The sequence below is a fragment of the Lithobates pipiens genome, unplaced genomic scaffold (genome assembly GCF_037356315.1).
Source record: "Lithobates pipiens isolate NorthernLeopardFrog02 unplaced genomic scaffold, aLitPip1_a1.2 Scaffold_8, whole genome shotgun sequence".
Lineage (NCBI taxonomy): Eukaryota > Metazoa > Chordata > Amphibia > Anura > Ranidae > Lithobates > Lithobates pipiens.
Genome location: NW_027507903.1, coordinates 375,962,635 through 375,983,808, shown reverse-complemented (window position 1 = coordinate 375,983,808; position 21,174 = coordinate 375,962,635). Strand labels below are relative to the sequence as shown.

The window sequence follows — 21,174 nt, the reverse complement described above, 5'->3', positions numbered from 1 at the left end:
ATACGACGGGACTAGAAAACGACGTCCTATACACTGCAATGCAAACTTCGGCGTGTAAATCCTTTCTGAGCATGCGCGGAACTTAGTTTGACGAACAAGCCTACACACGAGGGGACTGTTCGCTGAAACAAAGTTTCAGCGGACAGTTTTTCGGAATTTCCGAAAAACTTTGTTCAGCAGACTGTCCGCTGAAACTGTCCGCTGAAAGCCCACACACGAGCGGACTGTCCGCCGAAACACTGTTCAGCGGACAAAGTTGAGCGAACAGTCCCCGCGTGTGTACGCGGCCTAAAAGTCACATTCCTGGTCGCAATCACATCAGCGAAGAGAGTTTCAGAGATGCAAGCATTACTGATTAAGGAGCCATATCTGATCATTCATCCGGACAGGGTAGTTCTAAGACCCTTGGATCACTTTATCCCAAAGGTGGCATCCTCTTTTCACTTCAACCAGGAAATCAACTTGCCAGCTCTTAACACAGACCAGGGTGACCCTAATCCTCTGGATGTAAGGGGCAACATCATAAAATATCTTTCCCTGTCCAAATCCTTTAAAAGATCGGAGAACCTCTTCATCATTCCCTATGGCCTTAGGAGAGGTCAAGCAGCGTCGGCCCAAACCATTGCCTCCTGGTTGGTGAAGGCCTACTTGCTGAGTGAGTTGCAAATTCCTGAAGACCTGAGGGCTCATTCCACCAGAGCAGTGGCCACCTCCTGGGCAGCGTATTGTAGGGTCTCAGCGGAAACCATCTGCAGAGCGGCCACTTGGTCCTCCAGGAACACCTTTATCTCTCACTACAAGGTGGACTCAGCTCAGCTATCAACAGTAGAATTGGGAAAGTCCATTATTCAAGCCAACTCTTCTATTCCTTGCTAATAAACGTTTACCTTTGCATCTCCCACCCAGTCTGCGAGTTAATCCCCAGAGTGTATGCTGCCATGATGCGACAGGAAACCGGAAAATTGTATACTTACCTTTCCGTAATTTTCCTTTCCTGTCGCATCTTCATGGCAGCATACAATATCCCACCCACAAAGGTGATTCATATATACAGAGAATACCGGGGCGGGGGGGCGTATCTTCATCTTATAGCTATGTGGTCCTATCAGGTTGTGGGGGCGGAGTCACAACCCAGAGTGTATGCTGCCATGAAGATGCGACAGGAAAGGAAAATTACGGAAAGGTAAGTATACAATTTTCCGGTTTGTACATGTTTATCATACCCCCCCCCCCCCTTAATCTCCTCTTCTCAAGAGTGAATAAATTCAGTTCCTCTAATCTTTCCTCATAGCTGAGCTCCTCCATGCCTCTTATCAGTTTGGTTGCCCTACTCTGCACTTTCTCCAGTTCCCCAATATCCTTTCTGAGAACTGGTGCTCAAAACTGAAGTGCATATTCCACATGAGGGCTTACTAATGATTTGAACAGGGGCAAAATTATATCTCTCTCTCTGGAGTCCATACCTCTCTTAATACAATAAAGGACTTTGCTCGCTTTGGAAACCACAGCTTGGCATTGCATGCTATTATTGAGCTTATGATCTACCAAAACCCCCAGATCCTTCTCCACTATGGATCCCCCCAGTTGTACTCCCCCTAGTATGTATGATGCATGCATATTCTTAGCCCCCAAGTGCATAACTTTACATTTATCAACATTAAACCTCATCTGCCACAAAGTTGCCCAATTACACAGAGCATTGAGGTCGGCTTGTAAATTGGAGACATTCTGTAAGGACATTGTTCCACTGCATAGCTGGTGTCATCTGCAAAGACGGAAATGTTACTTTTGATCCCAGACCCAATATAATTTATAACGATATTAAAAAGTAAGGGTCCCAGCACTGAACCTTGGGGTACACCACTGATAACCTTAGACCATTCAGAGTAAGAATCGTTAACCACTACTCTCTCAATTCTGGCTTTTAGCCAGTTTTCTATCCATTTACAAACTGATATTTCCAAACCTGTAGACTTTGCCTTACACATGAGCCATGTGTGCGGAACTGTATCGAACGCTTTTTCAAAATCCAGGTTTACCACGTCCACCCCTCTGTCCAAGATTTTACTTACCTCCTCATAAAAAGAAATCAGGTTTGTCTGACAACTTCTGTCTTTCATGAATCCATGCTGTCTGTTGCTTAAAATATTTTTTTCCTGCAAGAACTGGTCTATGTGGTCTTTTATTAATCTCTCCAGCATCTTCCCAACTATAGAAGTTAAACTAACAGGTCTATAGTTACTTGATAAAGACTTTGTTCCCTTTTTAAATATAGGCACTATAAGGTAAATGAGGGAACCATCTTGTTAGAAGACATCCATTTTGGGTATTGGAAAATTACTGTTAGCATGACATAGAAATCTATTGCTTAAGGTCATATGTGTTTTTGCTTGTACAAGGCATTTAGAATTGTCACAAGGTTAGATATCTGTTCAGAACAGATGGATGCGGTTAAGCTACTTCCCTTTTTGAGAGCAGAAGTAACTCCATGGCGTTAAAACCACAGGCCTGTCTTGCACCAGACTTAAGAAACATTTTAAACTGTATAAAAATGTATATATTTAGCTTTTTGTTACTAGGCAGAAATTGCTTGTACAAAAAAACCATGATGACGTAGTAAAATATACTATCTTGCATATTTTATGTGGCAGTCCCTGATTGGTTAAACCACAGGGCTGTCCTTCTGTTCAAACTAAATAAAATTGTTGTGTGTGCTTCAATAGGCACATTCATTATTCACGTACAATAGCGTGTATGTGTAATGTTTTGTCCACCGGTGAAAGGGACCTCCGCCCTTCAATCCTAGCCTAGGCTACCAGGGGTTACTTACAGAAGACGAGCAACCTAACAGTTTTGGTACCAGCAAAGTGGGGTTCGTCTCGTCTTGCGACAGGTAAGTCACTTTACTCTTTTTTACCTGATTGGTGAATGGTGTAAACACTTACTCTGTCCGGGCGGCCGCTACGAACTTAGTTTAAAATTAAAAGAAGTAACTGTGCCTTCGCGATGGACTAGGCTGGTCACTCGGGAGGTGAAAAGGGCTCGCAAGGAATTTATAGGTTTAGGGGAGTCCGACTAGGTTGGTCTGACTTAAAACTATTGGTGATAGTATTTTTAACACGGGAAGTAGTAGATTACGCCCGTGACAAAGGGATTGGTGGAGTGGACGCCCATTTGAAAAAATTTTTTTTTTAAAAAAAAAAAGTGCACTATAAATTGATAAATGTATTGCAATACGGTTATTTCATGTCTTAAAGTATATTAAGAATATGTCTGTTTCTCTCTAGGTACACGTGTAAGTATATAGAGTATAAGTTTTAATATAGAGTATAAGGAAAATAATTGTTGTTGTTTAAATAAGTGCAGAATATGAGGAGCCCTCTTGTAGTGACATAGTATCCGCCTGCCCCCATTGCACGTTAGGTCTACTCTTCCTAAGAATAGATGACAAGTGGATTTTACTGACCACCAGACCAGGGGGGTTCTCTTGCAGACTTGGTGTAAGAGGGGTAAATACCGCCACCAGGAAAAATTTACCCTTCATCGTATATTAAGGGTAAATCTTCATAGTTTTATATAAGTCCATCTGCCCCAAAAAAGATCAGGGATCCTACTCCCAGACCAGAGACCGGATTGTTGGACAAACCGGGTGTTATCACCTGTGTCCTGCCACTAGACACACACTGCCCAGACTACTAGATGGGGAATTCTGCAGCAACCCAAGCCATGGCCACCCCATCACCCTATGAATTTGTCAGTAATATGATCCCTGGCCCCCAGGTAGAACCATTTTGGACACAAGTCCGAGAAAGGTGTCACCAATTGGGAATCCATGACCCAGGACCCCAAGGTCCTTGTTCAGAGGAAGACTGGCAAGAAGTCAGTAAAATTTGTCAGGTACATAAGCATTCTTATCCTCCCTGCAAAGGGGCTGACCCACAATACATGAAGGATTGTTTCTGTGCATGGAACAAATGCCTTGGAAAATATAGGCAATTGTGGACAGCAAGGACATTGGAAATCCCAGTGCCCTTATAGGACTGGACAGATTAGAGCAAGAGGCAGAGGCAGGGGATTTAACCCCCAGACCCGCCCACAGTATCCCCGTTATCTGCCATACCAGAACCCTCGTCAACCACTACCCCAATATCCTACACAGCCACAAATAATGCACCGAGGGAAACTCTGTTGGTATTAATGGGACACCTGTCACCCATCCCATCACTCCACCACTGACTGTAGCCACTCCAGAAGGACAGAAATTATGTACCCAAACTTTTGCCGTCTTGTCCTCATGCCCTGTGCCCCTTATGGGACGGGACCTCTTGGCACAACTGTGTATTACCATTAAGTTTAATAAAGAAGGTTCCCTTACCGCTAGTTCACCATTATGTGACTTACATGGCCCTAAGCGACATGCACACAGAGGGTTCCCAAAAAGACATGCACACAGGAGTTTCTTTCTAATGATACCTTCCTCCCTTGACCATCACACAATTTGGGCAGAAAACAAAGGTAGTGTGGGCTTTATTAATTGCACACCATATGCACCCCAAATGCGGTCAGATGCAGGGATACAATATCAAAAACAGTATCCCCTACCCCCAGAGAAAGTCCAAGGCATCTCCCCTCAAATTAATGATTACATATCAAAAGGTATCCTGAGACCAATCATCAGTCCCTGGAACACACCCATTTACCCTGTAAAGAAGGCCAGTGGCGAGTGGAGACTCGTCCAAGACCTCAGAGCAGTAAACAAACAAGTGATTCCCCTCCCACCCCTAGTCTCAGACATCACTTATTTTTTCATGCATACCGGCAGACTCTCTATGCTACACAGTAATTGATTTAGCGAATGCTTTCTTTAGCATTCCCATTGCAGAGGAAGCCCAACCTATGTTTGCTTTCTCCTGGGCCGGGGGCCAACTAACCTGGCAAGGGTATGTAGACAGTCCAGCCGCCTTCTCTATGGTACTCAACGAGACTGTCAAGTCTTGGACATCTGAGCGAGGGTCGGTACTGATACAGTATGTGGACGACTTGCTCCTGTGCAGTCGAACTGCTGAAGATTGTGCGGTCGATTCAACATCACTGTTACAACACCTAGCTCACGCCGGGCATCTAGCCTCAAGGAAGAAAATACAATGGTGCCAGCCACAGGTAGAATACCTAGGGTGCATTCTAAAGGAAGGGACAAGGCTAGTGTCCCCCAAACGTGCCGCAGCCCTTCGAGCTCTCAGTCCCCCAAAAGACAAGGCCGCCCTACTCTCATTTTTGGGTGCAATTGTATATTGCCGCCAATGGATCCCTGACTGTTCTCATTATGATAGTATCCTAAGAGAGGCTACTGGCTCGACAGCCCCTAAATTAATAGATTGGACTGAAGACAGACTACAAGCTTTTCAAGCTCTATTAAACAGTCTGTCAAATGCTCCCGCCCTAGGGTTGGTAGACTATGGTAAAGCTTTTCAACTATACTGTGTAGTCTCGGGGACCTCTTTTGCCGCCGTGCTAACACAACAGCATGGAACAGGCTACCGCCCTGTCTCCTACCTATCTAAAAAAAACTCCCCATCCAAGTACAGGGAATGCCATTCTGTCTCCAAAATCTTGCTGCCTGTGCAATGGCTGTACAAGATGCAAACAAATTAGTGCTAGGTCACCCATTGACTCTCTATACCACTCATTCAGTCACGCATCTTATTCAGAACATGAATACCCAACATATGACCTCGCAAAGACTTAGTGGTTATGAGATAACACTGATGAACACTGATAACCTCACACTCAAATATGTGCCTGCCAGCAACCCCGCTGTGCGCCTTTTGCATTCCATGTTGCGTTTACCACATGACCCAGACATTATACATGACTGTTCGGAAAAGGTTGCTGCTATTACCAGTCCCAGACCGGATCTCACTGACACCCCTATCTCAGGTGCAGAGGATGTTTTCGTTGACGGTAGCTGCTCACGTCCCTCTGACTCCACCTTTTTAACCGGTTATGCAGTTGTTCAACTACCAGACATCGTACTGGAGGCAAAATCATTACCTCCTTCTTCAGCCCAGGTAGCAGAGTTAGAAGCCCTCACTAGGGCCTGCATTCTATTCACCGGTAAAGAGGTGAACGTCTACACAGACAGTAGATATGCTTTTGGAGTGGTGCATGATTTTGGTGTGATATGGGCCAATAGAGGTTTTAAAACAGCAGACAACAAAATAATTGCCAACTCCACACAGATTAGTGCTCTCCTCCAAGCCATTCTTCTTCCAAAAAAGGTAGCCATAATTAAAGTAAAGGCACACTCCTCTGACAGCAGTCGTGTTTCAAAAGGGAATGCTCTTGCTGACAGAGAAGCTAAAAGAGCTGCTGCCTTTTCCCCTAACCCACCTGCCCCCACAACAATGTTTTTCAAGGAACACTTCGCAGCACCTAACTTTAAAACTGTCATAGCACAGATGCAATCAATGGCCACAGAAGATGATGTCCATTTTTGGACAAAGGAAGGATTGACCAAAGACCCTGAAGGTCTTTGGTCAAAAGAGGGGAAGATCCACATGCAAGAACAAAATTATCACCCTTTGAGGTCCTCATGGGAATCCCCGCAAACATAGAATTACCCCCATTAGACCAAGACACTGATATTGACATTTATTCCCAACAGGAAATGTACGTGAAAAACCTGGTAAGTATGCTTCATGAAATGAACGAACACGTTTCTGTCACCTTTTTTCCCTCTTCCCACAGAACCAACGCATCCCTTCATCCCTGGGGATAAAGTGCTGATCAAACAATTAGCACAAAGAAAGAGTATCGGACCGGCTTTCTCAGGACCATGGAAGGTGGAAAAGGTATCCAGGACCGCAGTGTTAACAGACCTAGGAAACACCTGGATCCACGCCAGCCGTCTTAAAAAGTGTCCCCAGCTTCCCTCGACTCCAGAGCCCCTGGCAGTGACAGAGAGCAGCAACTCCCAAGAACAAGATCTACAAGAAGTTCAGAGAGGCATAGAACAAATTTCCCTGGAAGATCCCACACCCCCTCAAAAGGACAAAACAGAGCCAACAACTGCCGGGATGAGAAACGAAGAAGAAGAACAGAACTCTTAGATAACAAATAATCAGAACTTTAAAAAACAAAGATGCTTTCTCCATCAGTGTCAGGGAAGGCTGTATGCCTTTGGGGTAGTCTGGTACTATTTGTATTCCTGCCCACATGGTTGATAGCTAACTGTATATATCATCCAGAAGATTTAGGTCTATTAAAAGGGATATGTGGACCACCTAAGATGAATAATACCCCCGGCCAAAGACATAGTAGAAGTATTGTACCCGTTAATGAGTCACCTAAGGGACTGACTAACAAGATGTTACTACTAAAATTCAAATATAGCTATGCTCAAAAATCTGGTTTTGAGAAATGCTGGATTTGCAGCAAGCTACATCCCAGTACAGCTAGAATCCCTCTCATGGCAGTCCCCTTGAATTTTACCCCCCTCCTTAATGGAACACCCCCTATCGTCCTAACGAATGTTACTAGGACCCGTCCAAATAAAACCCTCACTTTCCAAATTATAGGTAGAAGCCACTTCCCAGACTGGTGTTTCCGACTGGGAAACACCACAGATGGAGCCGAGGTTTGCAAACAAGCAAAACTTAACATTTCAATGACATCATTTAACAGTCCTTCTTTCTTCCATACTTCAGATCCCACCCTAAATGCCACCTTTTTAGACTTTCTTAGCTCCAGTACCAAGACTACAATACACCAATTAATGTCAATTCTGGTGCTCTCTGGCCTTTCTGATACTCTTAGGAACGTGTTCCATAAACGACCCCTAGCTCTAGGAAATACCATATATATATGCTGCGGCAAACTCTGTCACCCCTGGATCCCAACCAAACCCCAGGGGTGGTGTTACCTTGCAGCCCTGGTTCCTATTATGGGGGTATTAGGGGATAACAAGGGAAGTCACCTCCTTGAAGCCAGCATGCATCCTAGATATCCCCTTAGACACCGTAATAAACGAGAATTGTTTTTAGGAAAAGATATGGCCTGGGCATGGTTCCCTTCCTGGACAGGGTGGGGAATTGACCTAATGAAAAGATTAAATAATTACACTGGCATAATTGATGAGATTCTGGAGGAAAATTCTGATGACATAACCAAACTAAATCTAGAAACTAGGGCAATTAGGAAGCAACTAGAACTACATGAGTTGGCTATAGAAAGTATGAGTGCAGCCCTTACTGGCCTCTGTGAGACTACTGAGGATTATGAGTGCTGTACCTGGATTCATAATACCAGCATCGAAGTCCCAGACTACTATGACGTTATTGCCCAACACAGGGAAGAGGTAAATAAACTACAGAAAGAGGCAAGGAACATAGGAAAAAACTGGGATCCCTTCTCGAGCAGTTTTAGTTTTGGGGGATTAATATCTTGACTCCGAAATGCTGCCATGACAATTGTCACTGTGATTCTCTTCATTCTATTTTTATATGCCTGTTATAAGATAATCAAATGTTTATGTAAAAAGGGAAACACGGTCGCTCCGAAGGATCTGAAACTCACTTCCATTGTTAAGGATCCAACGGTATGGTATAGAAACCAAGAGCACAAGGGTTCGGAGTATGAAGCCTGTGCTATTAAATTAGAAAAGGAATGATCATTATGTAAATCACAGAATGATCAAAGGAAGGATTATAAGGTAAATGAGGGAACCATCTTGTTAGAAGACATCCATTTTGGGTATTGGAAAATTACTGTTAGCATGACATAGAAATCTATTGCTTAAGGTCATATGTGTTTTTGCTTGTACAAGGCATTTAGAATTGTCACAAGGTTAGATATCTGTTCAGAACAGATGGATGCGGTTAAGCTACTTCCCTTTTTGAGAGCAGAAGTAACTCCATGGCGTTAAAACCACAGGCCTGTCTTGCACCAGACTTAAGAAACATTTTAAACTGTATAAAAATGTATATATTTAGCTTTTTGTTACTAGGCAGAAATTGCTTGTACAAAAAAACCATGATGACGTAGTAAAATATACTATCTTGCATATTTTATGTGGCAGTCCCTGATTGGTTAAACCACAGGGCTGTCCTTCTGTTCAAACTAAATAAAATTGTTGTGTGTGCTTCAATAGGCACATTCATTATTCACGTACAATAGCGTGTATGTGTAATGTTTTGTCCACCGGTGAAAGGGACCTCCGCCCTTCAATCCTAGCCTAGGCTACCAGGGGTTACTTACAGAAGACGAGCAACCTAACAGGCACCACATTGGCCCTGCTCCAATCCATTGGTAATATTCCTGTCATTAATGAATCCCTAAAAATTTGATAAAATGGCTTTGAAATTACAGAGCTCAATTCTTTTAGGATCCGTGGGTGGATACCACCAGGTACAGATGCTTTATCCACCTTTATTCGGTTTAAATATTTCTGGACCATATAAAACTTTTGAGCCATTGTGGATTTGGGGCTGTGTGGTTGGATGGAAGTCGGTGTTGGTGCCGACTCAACGCCTGGAGTACCTGGGCTTGGTTTTGGACGTCACAGAGGCGAGAGTCTTTCTCCCTTCAGACAAGCTGCAGACTCTTCAAGCTGCTGTGAAGTTATTGGTGTCCCGCAGGTGGTCGTCGCTGCGTTTTTGCATGCGAGTTCTGGGTCTCATGGTAGCCACTTTCGAGGCGGTACCGTATGCCCAATTCCACACTTGAGTCATGCAGAATAAGATCCGGTCCAAATGGGACAAATCTCCCACATCTCTGAATTGTCAAATTCGTGTGAGCCAGCTAGTCAGGGATTCCCTTCTCTGGGGGCTGAAGTCTCCAGCCCTTCAGTCCTGGAAGTTGTTCCTTCCTCTTCATTGGACCGGTGATCACAACGGATGCCAGCATGACCGGCTGGGGGGGGGGAGTTTGGGGCATACAGTCGGGCCAGGGTCACTGGACGCAAGAAGAATCCCGCCTGCCGATCAACGTGCTGGAGCTTCAGACGATCAGGAGGTGCCTCTCCACATGGTCACAAAGGCTGCAGGGGCATCCGGTCAGGATCCAGTAGGACAACTCCATGGCGGTGCCGTATGTCAACCATCAAGGAGGGACAAGGAGCTCGGCTGCAGCACATCCTGCAGTGGGCAGAGCGGTGCGTGCCGGCTCTGTCAGCTGTATACATTGCGTGTGCAGAAAACTGGCAGGTGGACTACCTAAGTCGTCAGCTGCTGGACCAGGGGGAATGGTCACTGCATCCGGATGTATTTCAGCTTATTTGCCTAAGGTGGGGCACACCAGATGTGGATCTCTTGGCTCAATCGGAAGGTACAGAGGTTGTGGCCAGGTCAAGAGACCCCTGGGCGGATGCTTCAGATGCGTCAGATGCGTTGGTGGCATTATCAGCTGATTTATGCCTCCCCCCCCCCGCGCTCAGGCTCCTACCCCGTCTTCTACGCAGAGTGGAGGCCGAGGGGATTCTGGTGATTCTTATTGCACCAGATTAGCCTCGACGTCCTTTGTACGCCGACATAGTCAGAATGGTGGCGGATGTTCCTTGGCGGCTGCCGATGCGGGAAGACCTTCTGTCGCAAGGTCCAATACTTCATCCTGCATTACTGTCGCTGGTTTTAACGGCATGACCGTTGAAAGCCAGATGCTAAGGGACCGAAGACTGTCGGAGTCGGTAATCTCCACTATGCTGAGGGCACGGAAGTCCTCTTCTCAGAAGATTTATCATCGTACCTGGAAGGCCTACATCTCCATGTGTGAAGAGATGGGGTGGCGTCCGTGTACATATTCAGTTTCCAGGATCCTGCTGTTTTTGCAGCGAGGAGTGGATCAGAAACTTGCATTAAGCACCATTAAGGGGCAGATATCAGCTTTGGCTGTCTTTTTTTCAGTGAGCTTTGGCGACTCATTCATTGGTGAGTATATTTGTTCAGGGGGTTTGACATGTGGCCCCTCCAGTACAACAACCACTGTCTCCTTGGGATTTGAATCTGGTGCTCTCGGTGCTTCAGAAACCGCCGTTTGAAAACATTTGGGAGATTCCCTTATTGACACTTTCTCAGAAAGTAGTCTCTTTCTAGTGGCTATTACATCTGGGAGGAGGGTTTCTGAGTTAACAGCCTTGTCATGCAAGTCCTCCTAAGTCCTGGTCCTCCACAAGGATAAGACGGTGCTGCGCCCGCAGCCTTAGGCCGCGGGGACTGTTCGCTCAACTTTGTTCGTCAAACAGTTTCAGCGGACAGTCCGCTCAAAATTAGCATGGACGGACTTGGCCACACACGACGAACGAACAGTCCACTGAAACTTGCGCGATGACGTGAACGGCACGTACGACGGGAAGAAAAATACGACGTCCTATACACTGCAATACAACCTTCGGCGTGTAAATCCTTTCTGAGCATGCGCGGAACTTAGTTTGACGAACAAGCCTACACACGAGGGGACTGTCCGCTGAAACAAAGTTTCACCGGACAGTTTTTCGGAAATTCCGAAAAACTTTGTTCAGCAGACTGTTCGCTGAAACTGTCCGCTGAAGCCCACACACGAGCGGACTGTCCGCCGAAACACTGTTCAGCGGACAAAGTTGAGCGAACAGTCCCCGCGTGTGTACGCGGCCTTAGTTTCTTCCAAAGATTGTTTCGGCCTTTCATCTAAATGAGGACATTGTGCTACTTTCCTTATGTCCTCGGCCATCACATCCCAAAGAGGATGCTTTGCATTCTTTGGATGTGGTCCGGGCTCTGCGAGTGTATTTGTCTGCTACTGCTCCTTTTTAGAGGTCGGATTCTCTGTTCGTACCGGTGGCTGGTCCGAAGAAGGGCCTGGTGGTCTCGTCGGCCACCATTTCTAGGCGTGTCAGACAGATCGTGGTTCAGGCTTATGCCATAAGTGGGCGGGTGCCCCCCTTTCCTGTCACGGCACATTTTACCAGGGCAATTGGTGCCTCCTGGGCTTTCCGACATCAAACGTGCGTTCCCCAGGTATTTAAGGCGGTGACTTGGTCGTCCATTCACACTTTCATAAAATTTTACAAGGTTGATGTGAGCGCATCTGTGGATGCATGCTTTAGCCTCAAGGTTTTGCAGGTGGCCGTTTAAGGTTGTAACTCCTCTGTTGAGGAGTTCTTGTTGTTATGGGTGGAGTTTATTTTCTTTCTGTTTCCACCCCTCGTTTTTGACACTGCTTGGGGACGTCCCTAAGGTCAAGATTAAAGGTGCTGTGTCCGTCAATGAACGAAAGAGAAAATAGGATTTTTGTACTCACCACAAAACTTTTTCTCTGAAGTTCATTGAAGGACACAGCACCACCCACCCCTCCTATTTATGTTTGTACTGCTTTTTGAAGAACTGAGCTGCTGGAAGCAGAGTGAGGGGTTATAGCCAGTAGGACTACCCCCTGGGCAGTACTGTGCAGTTTTGCTTAGCCCTCTCCTGAAGGTGGCGATATAAGGTCAAGATTAAAGGTGCTGTGTTCGTCAATGAGCTTCAGAGAAAAGGATTTTACGGTGAGTAAAAAATCATATTTTTCTGTGCATAAAAAAACATATATTAAATTAAAGGGTAAAAGATTATTCCTGCGCTACCATTGGCAATAGGTCAATATAAGACCTGCTGCGCCCACCGCATCCACTTTGCATAAGAGTAAAGAGTATATTGGTGTCGTGCTGTTCTAGCACTAAATTATTTGTCTGGGAAATATATTTCTATCTCCAACCTCTAAATGTCTATGAGTAAAAACATGTCCAGGAAAAAAATAAGATAATGTGCAGACAATGAAATTAATAAAATGAATTAAGTATCCAATGATCAATAAACCAACTCTGTGGCTAGAATCAGTTGATAAATATACTGTAAACAATGTATAAAGTGCAAAGTGATCCAATATTAATCAAAATCAGACATAAATAGACTGTAAACAGCATCCATAAAGTGCTCAAAACAAGAAAGTGTATCCACTTGGTGCAGATAAGTAAACACACTGCAGAGGCAGCCCAAAAAAAAGGTTAAAAATAAATAAAGATAAGTCCAAAATCTATATGTGAAAGTCACATCCCAAAACAGGTGTATCAATTTGGTGAAAAAAAAAAAGAAAAAAGTAAACGCACTACAGAGGCAGATAAAAAAAAAAGAGTAAAATAAATCAATCCAAAGTCTATAAATTATCAATACTTGTTACAATCTTTCAAACTAAAGATATAAATATAGAAGTGTTCAATTCATAAGTGGTGTAAAGAAAGCAGCGTCTTTAAGTGCAAGTGCTTTTCTGTGCAAACTCCGTAAAGTGACAACTTCCAGGTGTTTCATCACTCCGTGAACACACACTTTGGTAGGCAATGGCCCCTTACCTTGCGGTAAGGAGATAACCACATATAAACATAGGTCACTGGATCTTTTTGAAACTCTTCTCCCCAAATCCACAAAAGTTACTTCTCCTTTAAAATCTTTGTCTCTCAGTGGGAGCAAGGATAAATCAACAAAGGAGGAGTAGTAATTCGTAATAGTGTAGTAATTCGTAATAATCGTAAATTTTATTCAATATTATCACACAGGGTACTCACATAAATTCTCAATAAAAACAACTTATCTCCAAAACGAGCAGCGAGCTTGTGCTGTGTGCATCAGTATCGAGCGTCTTTCCCGTCCATATGCATGAGGTCACACGACGTGACTTCCCCTGATGTCGCTATTTTTTTGTTTATAGCGCAAAAAATAAAAACCACAGAGGTGATCAAATACCACCAAAAGAAAGCTCTATTTGTGGGGAAAAAAGGACATCAATTTAGTTTGGGTACAACGTAGCATGACTGCACAATTGTCAGCTAAAGGGACGCAGTGCCGTATAGCAAAATATGCTCTGGTCATGAAGGGGGTAAATCATTCTGGGGCTGAAGTGGTTAAGACTCTCCCACTGGCCATGCCCATTGTTCGTCATTGTTCACTATGCATGCTGCAGATCATCATCTACCTGGTAGGGGTCCCAATGCAGGATTTTGCCCAGGGGCCCATGATGTTGTAAAGGTGGCACTGCCCATGAGAGGCTCCTGCCTTTACTGGGTCTCCAGCTCTAGGTCTCCTACCACTCTGCTTGTCGCTGAGCTTGGTGTCCCTCCTCTAAAAAAGATGGCTGCCAAGTGGCTGCCATCAGTAAGCCTGGGGGCCCCCATAATCTCCTATTGCCCGGGGGGTCCCATAAGTTGTCAGTCCGCCCCTGGTTCTACCACTAAAATCAAAATATATTATTCAGATATAGCTAGATCATGCAGATAAAAACACCCATTTCATAAAAAATTTTTTGTAAAACTGCACTGAAATATTGCTAACAAAAAAGATGATCACAGTATCTCACACCATTATCTCCTCAGGGTCCTAATGAGGACCTTGATACTCACGCCCTCAATCTGATTGTTTTCCTCATTATTAATTTCATATTTATTTAAATTTTTCTATAATATTACACATAGCTAATATTTTTATCTAATATTTTAGTTACTTTGTTTCTTTATAGCTGGGCTCTGATGACAGTGGATTACTACATCTATATAGCCATTTATAACCAGACTGTGCTTTTTTACCCTACATTCACACCAATGCACTTTTTTGTGTGTTTTCCGATTTGCAGAAACGCACAGTCCATTTAACATGGTTTCCTGTGGTACACATTCACACATTCACATTCATACAACTATGGAAAAAAAACACACAGTTTTTGACAATTCCTTTATTAAAAATCCCACAATAACCCGATGTAGATCTATTATTAATCATGCTGTCTTCCCCTGACTGCCCCCTCCTTCGTCTGACAGTTCTTAAATAAGTAAGGGGTGGGGCCCCCACCCAGGATCGGGCAGTCGGTGGTTAGCCTTTGTGTGTGGAGCTCTTTTTTTTTTTTTTCATGTTCGGCAGTCCGACCGGCGGCGTGACCCCACTGACAGCTGATGACTCATCGGTTGTCAAGGACATGGGGGCAGACTTCCCGACCCGCTCCTTAGCAACCAGCTATATACAGTGTTTTTAAACGGAACAAAACAAATGAAAAAATGCATGCAAAAATGAACCGCAAAACGTGCTTGAAAAACGCATCAATTGCAACTGCATAGATTTGAACCTAGACAATATTTTTTTTCTCAAGTTGTTACACATATATATATATATATATATATATTGTGGTAGCACGCAGGTAAAGTCACCTGGTTGTATCCAGGATGGGAAATATGTGTGCCCTAGATTCAGGCTTTATGCAGACTTGTACAACTAGAGGGGAAGAGTTAATGAGCCCAGCTGAAGTAAGTGGGCTCATTAAGACCTCTACAAAAAAAACCAGCATGCTTAGGGAGATGCTCCATCCTGGAACCAGTTTTGTGTGTATAGACTGGGGAGTGTGACACCTGTTCTGTGCGGTGAGTTAACGCCTGTGTGGCAAACCTTTACAACAGAGACAGGGACTGGTGCAGCACAAGGCTGCACTCAGTTGTTAGACAGGGAAACTAAGTGTGTAATTAGAGGTCAAGCTGACCAGGATTTATTTTCATGTTTTTATTTTGTTTTGGCTGTTATATTTTTTACTGCATGTAGCATGAATAAACCGCACCTTTTGTTTTTTCCACTTACAACGCTGTCTGCTGTGCCTGATTTTGTGTTGTGAACCCATCCAGGGGGTCACACACACCCGCTGCCGAGCTAACCCCTCACAATATATATATATGTTCTACAGTTCTTTAGATGCTGTCTTGTACTCATACTTTTTGAGGGAATATAGGTATAAGAGGGAAAGGTTTAAAGCGTTATTAAACACGCCCCCCCCCCCAAAAAGTGTAATTCATAAGTGTGGTGGCACCTCCTGTAGTAGAGTGCCTACACTCTGGATGAGGGAGAACAGAGAAACCTTTAAAGTGATAATAAAGCTTTTTTTTTTTTTTTTTTTTTTTTTTTTTTAAATAACAAACATATTATGGCTCCCACTGCTACCAAAAGCCATTCAGGAGTGTGGGTGCCCAGAGAGGCCAGGTTCTTGTGGATGTCGATGGATAGAGAGGGGCTCAGGTATGTATTAGGGGAGCTGGACACAGGCTTTTTTACCTTCATGTATTCTAAAAAACCTTGAGCATTTACAACCACTTTAATTCATTATATCATTAAAAGTAGTACAGTGCAGTGCATGTAAACGATCCTTTCAGTCATCTTCTCCCCTCAAGCAGGCAAACAATCGCAAGCACCAGCTTTGCTCTGCGCCCCATCTCAATTAGAAAAAAAAAAGTAGGGGGTGCTTCTGAGAGTGGAGTATTGGAAACAGCAATTTGGTAGTGGTGAATAAATATAGCACCCACTTTTGATGGAGGAAATATTGGCTTGTCATCTGTAGAAGTCTTAAAGAGGAGTTCCACTGCTTTTCAGTTTATTAAAAGTCAGCAGCTACAAAAAGTGTAGCTGCTGACTTTTAATAAACAGACCTGTATATATAGACTCATTTGCCACAGCGTAACTTGACAGGTTCCTCCCTCCCCTCTCCCCTCCTCTGTCAGGTGCTTTTCATATCATCTCTCTATATCATGCCGTACACTCGCTTTCCTCTTGTCTCTCCCCCTCTCATAGCCCATCACATTTACTCTCCCCTGACACTCCGCTCTGGCCACGCCCCATCACTTGTCCCAGTCCGTCTTTAGCCACGCCTGATAATTTAAACCTGCCCCTATTTAAATTCCTAGTCCCCTCCCTTTCTTCTGATTAGCCTGATGAAAGAGCACGGTCGTCTTGCAATCTCGACCCGCACGCTCAAGAAACGCGTCGCATATTCATGACGTCACAGCTCCGCGCCCTGGCCGTCTCTGCTTCCCAAGCCTCGTTTTGAGTTTACATACTTTGCGTTCACCACAAGCCGGCATTTCTCTAACATCAGTAGTGGACAACGCTGAGAGGAACAGGAAGGACGACAGATGTAGACTGGATTACTGGCTGACGTTCTTAATCAGATACACCAGATGACCCCTCTTGTGATAAATGCCTACTTTTATCCTTCTAAATGTGAGTGCAAATTTTACTACTGTCACATTGTAAATAAAGTTTTTGGAAAAAATCTGCACCCAGAGGCGCCCCTCTCTTCTTCTCTTCTTATCTTTAGCAATCCAGGAGCCTGGTTTCAGCTCTTTTAAGGTGGCAGCCCTGCATGCGGATTGCCCCCCCCCCCCCACAAAATGAACTAAGACCATTCAATTACTCTCCTGGACTTGATTAAGCAGTTCTTAAGACCATTCAATTACTCTCCTGGACTTGATTAAGCACTTATTATTCCATGTACTCTCATAGACTTTTTCTCCTAGTGGGAATATAATACTATCATCTTTGATTTGCGCCAAAAACTTGTCTTATGTCTGTTTTGTGAAATTATTGTACTGCGTATCAAATATTGTTTGTTATTACCCACATGAACACCCCATTTTAGCTTTTTATTTTTATTTTTAATTACCTTTTATGTGAAACTATTGTACTGCATATCAAATATCCTTCGCTATTACCCACATGCTATTACCCACATGCACATTTCTTTTTAACCACCTTGCGCCCGCCCTATAGCCGAATGACGGCCGTAGAGCAGGCGCTTTCGTCCGGGAGGCCGTCCCTGGACGTCCTAATGTTTACTTCCGCAATGCGCGCCGCCGCGGGCGCGCATTGCGGAAGTTCTGTGTTCGCCGTGTCCCCCGGGGACAGGCAAACACAGATCGTTGTAAACGGCCAATCACAGCGGCCGTTTACAGCGCGATCGGTGTGTCCAATGCGAGATGATCTCATATGTAAACATATGAGATCATCTCTCAGCGCCGCTCTCCCTCCTCACACAGACAGAGTGTGAGAGGGGAGAGATGAACAGCTGCAGAGACAGCCGTTCTGCTTTGATTTGATAAAAAAAAAGTAAAAAAAAAAGTGCCATCCTCCCCCAGCAGTGCCACCCTCCCCCAGCAGTGCCATCCACCCCAGTGCCATCCACCCCAGTGCTACCTGCCCCCAGTGCTACTTGCCCCCAGTGCCACCTGTTGTCAGTGCCATTTGTCCCCAGTGCCATCTGTCATCAGTGCCACGTATAAGTGCCATCTGTCATCGGTGCCATGTGTCATCAGTGCCACATAGTGCCATCTGTCATCAGTGCCACGTATTAGTGCCATCTGTAATCAGTGCCACGTATCAGTGCCATTTGTCATCAGTGCCACCTGTCAGTGTCGCGTGCCATCTGTTGTCAGTGTCACGTGTCATCAATGCCACTTATCAGTGCCATCTGCCATCAGTGTCACGCGTCATCGGTGCCATGTATTAGTGCCATCTGTCATCGGTGGCACGTATTAGTGCCACGTATTAGTGCCATCTGTCATCAGTGCCACGTATTAGTGCCACGTGTCTTCAGTGCCACGTATTAGTGCCACGTGTCATTAGTGCCACGTATAAGTGCCACGTGTCATCAGTGCCACATATTAGTGCCATCTGTCATCAGTGCCACATATTAGTGCCATCTGTCATCAGTGCCACGTGTCATCAGTGCCACGTATAAGTGTCATCATTGCCACGTATCAGTGCCATCTGTCATCAGTGTCACGTGTCATTGTCCTGGTGCTTCAAAAGTGTAATAAATAGTCAACAAGTTAGATTTGTAATTTATGTTCCTAGAACACATGATGGCGCTACCTGCATGTTGGGCCTCTCTATGTGGCCAGGCTGTGAAAAAGTCCCACACATGTGGTATTGTAATACTCAGGAGGAGGAGCAGAATTTTTTGGGGGATGTAATTTGTGGTATACACATGCCATGTGAGAGAAATAACCTATTACAATGACAATTTTGTGGAGAAAAAAAAATGAAAAATCTTAATTTTGCAAAGAATTGTGGGAAAAAAATGACAACATCAAAAAGCTCACTATGCCTCTTACTAAATACCTTGGAATGTCTACTTTCCAAAAAGGGGTCATTTGGGGGGTATTTGTACTTTCCTGGCTTGTTCGGGTCACAAGAAGCGAGATAGGCCACCAGTACATCAGATGTGATCAATTTTGTGCAATTCGCACCACAGCTTGTAGACTCTTTAACTTTCACAAAGACCAAATAATATCCACAAATTTTTGTTATTTTTACCAAAGATATGTAGCAGTATAAATTGTGGGCAAAATTTATGAAGAAAAATTAATAATTTGCATAATTCTGTCACAGAAATAAAGAAATATGCGTTTTTTTTCAAAATTTTCGGTCTTTTTTCATTTATAGCGCAAAAAATAAAAACCCCAGAGGTGATCAAATACCACCAAAAGAAAGCTCTATTTGTGGGAAAAAAAGGACAAAAAATTAATTTGGGTACAGTGTTGCATGACTGAGTAATTGTCATTCAAAGTGTGAGAGCACCGAAAGCTGAAAATTGGTCTGGGCAGGAAGGGTGTTTAAGTGCCCAGTAAGCAAGTGGTTAATCTTCTGTTATAGTACTACCTATATATATATATATTTTTTTTATGGATATCATTACGGCCATAACCAGCCACAGATATACTACCCTGGACCAATTATATTCACATTTATCCTCTGTAGACTTCTCTATTGTAGTGAAACTCAATGGACAAGTCCGCCATAACCTTTGCGGCAAATTCAAACAACTGGAAAGAACTATCCACACAACCAATGTACAATGGTGGGATAAATTCTTTCTAGAAAAATATATTGAAACCAAAATTTCCCCCAGGGGTTTACGAGTTAAGAAACCCCCCCCCCCCTCTTTTTAGATGACCCAGGGAAAAAAAGAATGGGTAGGGGTAGCAGAATTTTGCACGACAAAATGGATGGGGATACTTGTATCCCATAGGACTGAGAAATTTAACCAATTAGTTTTGCAGATTAAAAGAATTGTTGAAGAAATACTAGGCCACTCACAAAAAATTCCAGCACTGTGGCTGGACATCCTTAATAAAAACACCAAAAAACTAGAGGATGACCTTATTACCACTAAAATAGGTAAATTTAAACGCGATTTAGATGACTATAATACAAACCACATCTATTCTTGGAATGTTAAAAATGGACATTGACCGCTAATTCTTGATGTCCCTGAATCTAGCCCTTATTCCACCAAACCAGAAATCTCAACACTACATGAGACTAATTATCCTACTACAAAGAAATTGTACAAACCACTCCCTTCTGCATTGATGAGTATTGACCCCTTTGGTTCCATCATTCACGTTAATCATCCCAACTACTTACCTTACACCTCTAGCACAGGTCCAAATCAATCTCAAACTATCAAAAATCTAAATGGAGACAAAAATAAGAACTCAGTGAGAATGGATGAACTGATAAAATCACTTAATCAGTTCTATAATAGATCCCCAGGGCCCCTAGTGCTCAGATTGGAACCCAATGAAACTAGTGCAACACAAACTGTAACCCTGGGAAACAATAATAACAAAAACAAAAATAATAGCCTCTATAATAAGAATGGGAAGAGAACCCAGTCAACCCCCATTAACCCAAATATAAAAAAAACCTAGTATGGTGGAATCTCCAACCACCCTCTTACAAACAAATCACAACTCAGAGACTATACCTCCCACAGTAAACTGTACCACACCGTCTTTTTTAGTGAAAAGTCCTCCTCCGACCCCAAACCCCCGAAAAAGAAAACTTATAGAAGAGGTTGTAGAGGAGGGCGAAAGACCAACTTACGCAAACATATTGAAACACCAAAAACTGTAAAAATTTTCAATTTATCTTCATACAATCCATCACCCGCTGACATTTCATTACTTAGCCGGGGATTAAACTTTGCACCATTAAATAGACCTAATCCATTCACCATTTTCAAAGATTTGAATAATTACATACGTAACCTGACTCTTAAAAGACACTTTCACATAAAACAAGAAAAAAAACTCAAAAGAGATAAAAGAACTACCCAATCTACCGACTACATCTCCAGTTCATGACCATTCAGGATCTAGTTCGGACCTATTTATGTTTGACATTGACACTTTAGAAATCTCAAATGATGAGGAAATGACATCACAGTTACTCACCCAACATCTTATTTCATCCCCTCCTATTATCCATACATCACTGAAACCCAAATCCATTTTTTTCCCTACCCACTCAAAAGGCCCATACATTGAAAACTTCTATCGAGTGGTCTATGCTGACATGATCAAAT

The 21,174-nt window shown here is 43.6% G+C and overlaps 1 long non-coding RNA gene across 1 annotated transcript; it reads left to right on the top strand.

The window, feature by feature from the left end:
• Positions 1-2,271: 2,271 nt before the first annotated feature.
• On the top strand, positions 2,272-9,161 carry LOC143963999 (uncharacterized). Its single transcript, XR_013271060.1, has 2 exons — positions 2,272-2,893; positions 6,748-9,161. It is a non-coding gene; the product is annotated as an uncharacterized LOC143963999 (long non-coding RNA).
• The last annotated feature ends 12,013 nt before the right edge of the window (positions 9,162-21,174 follow it).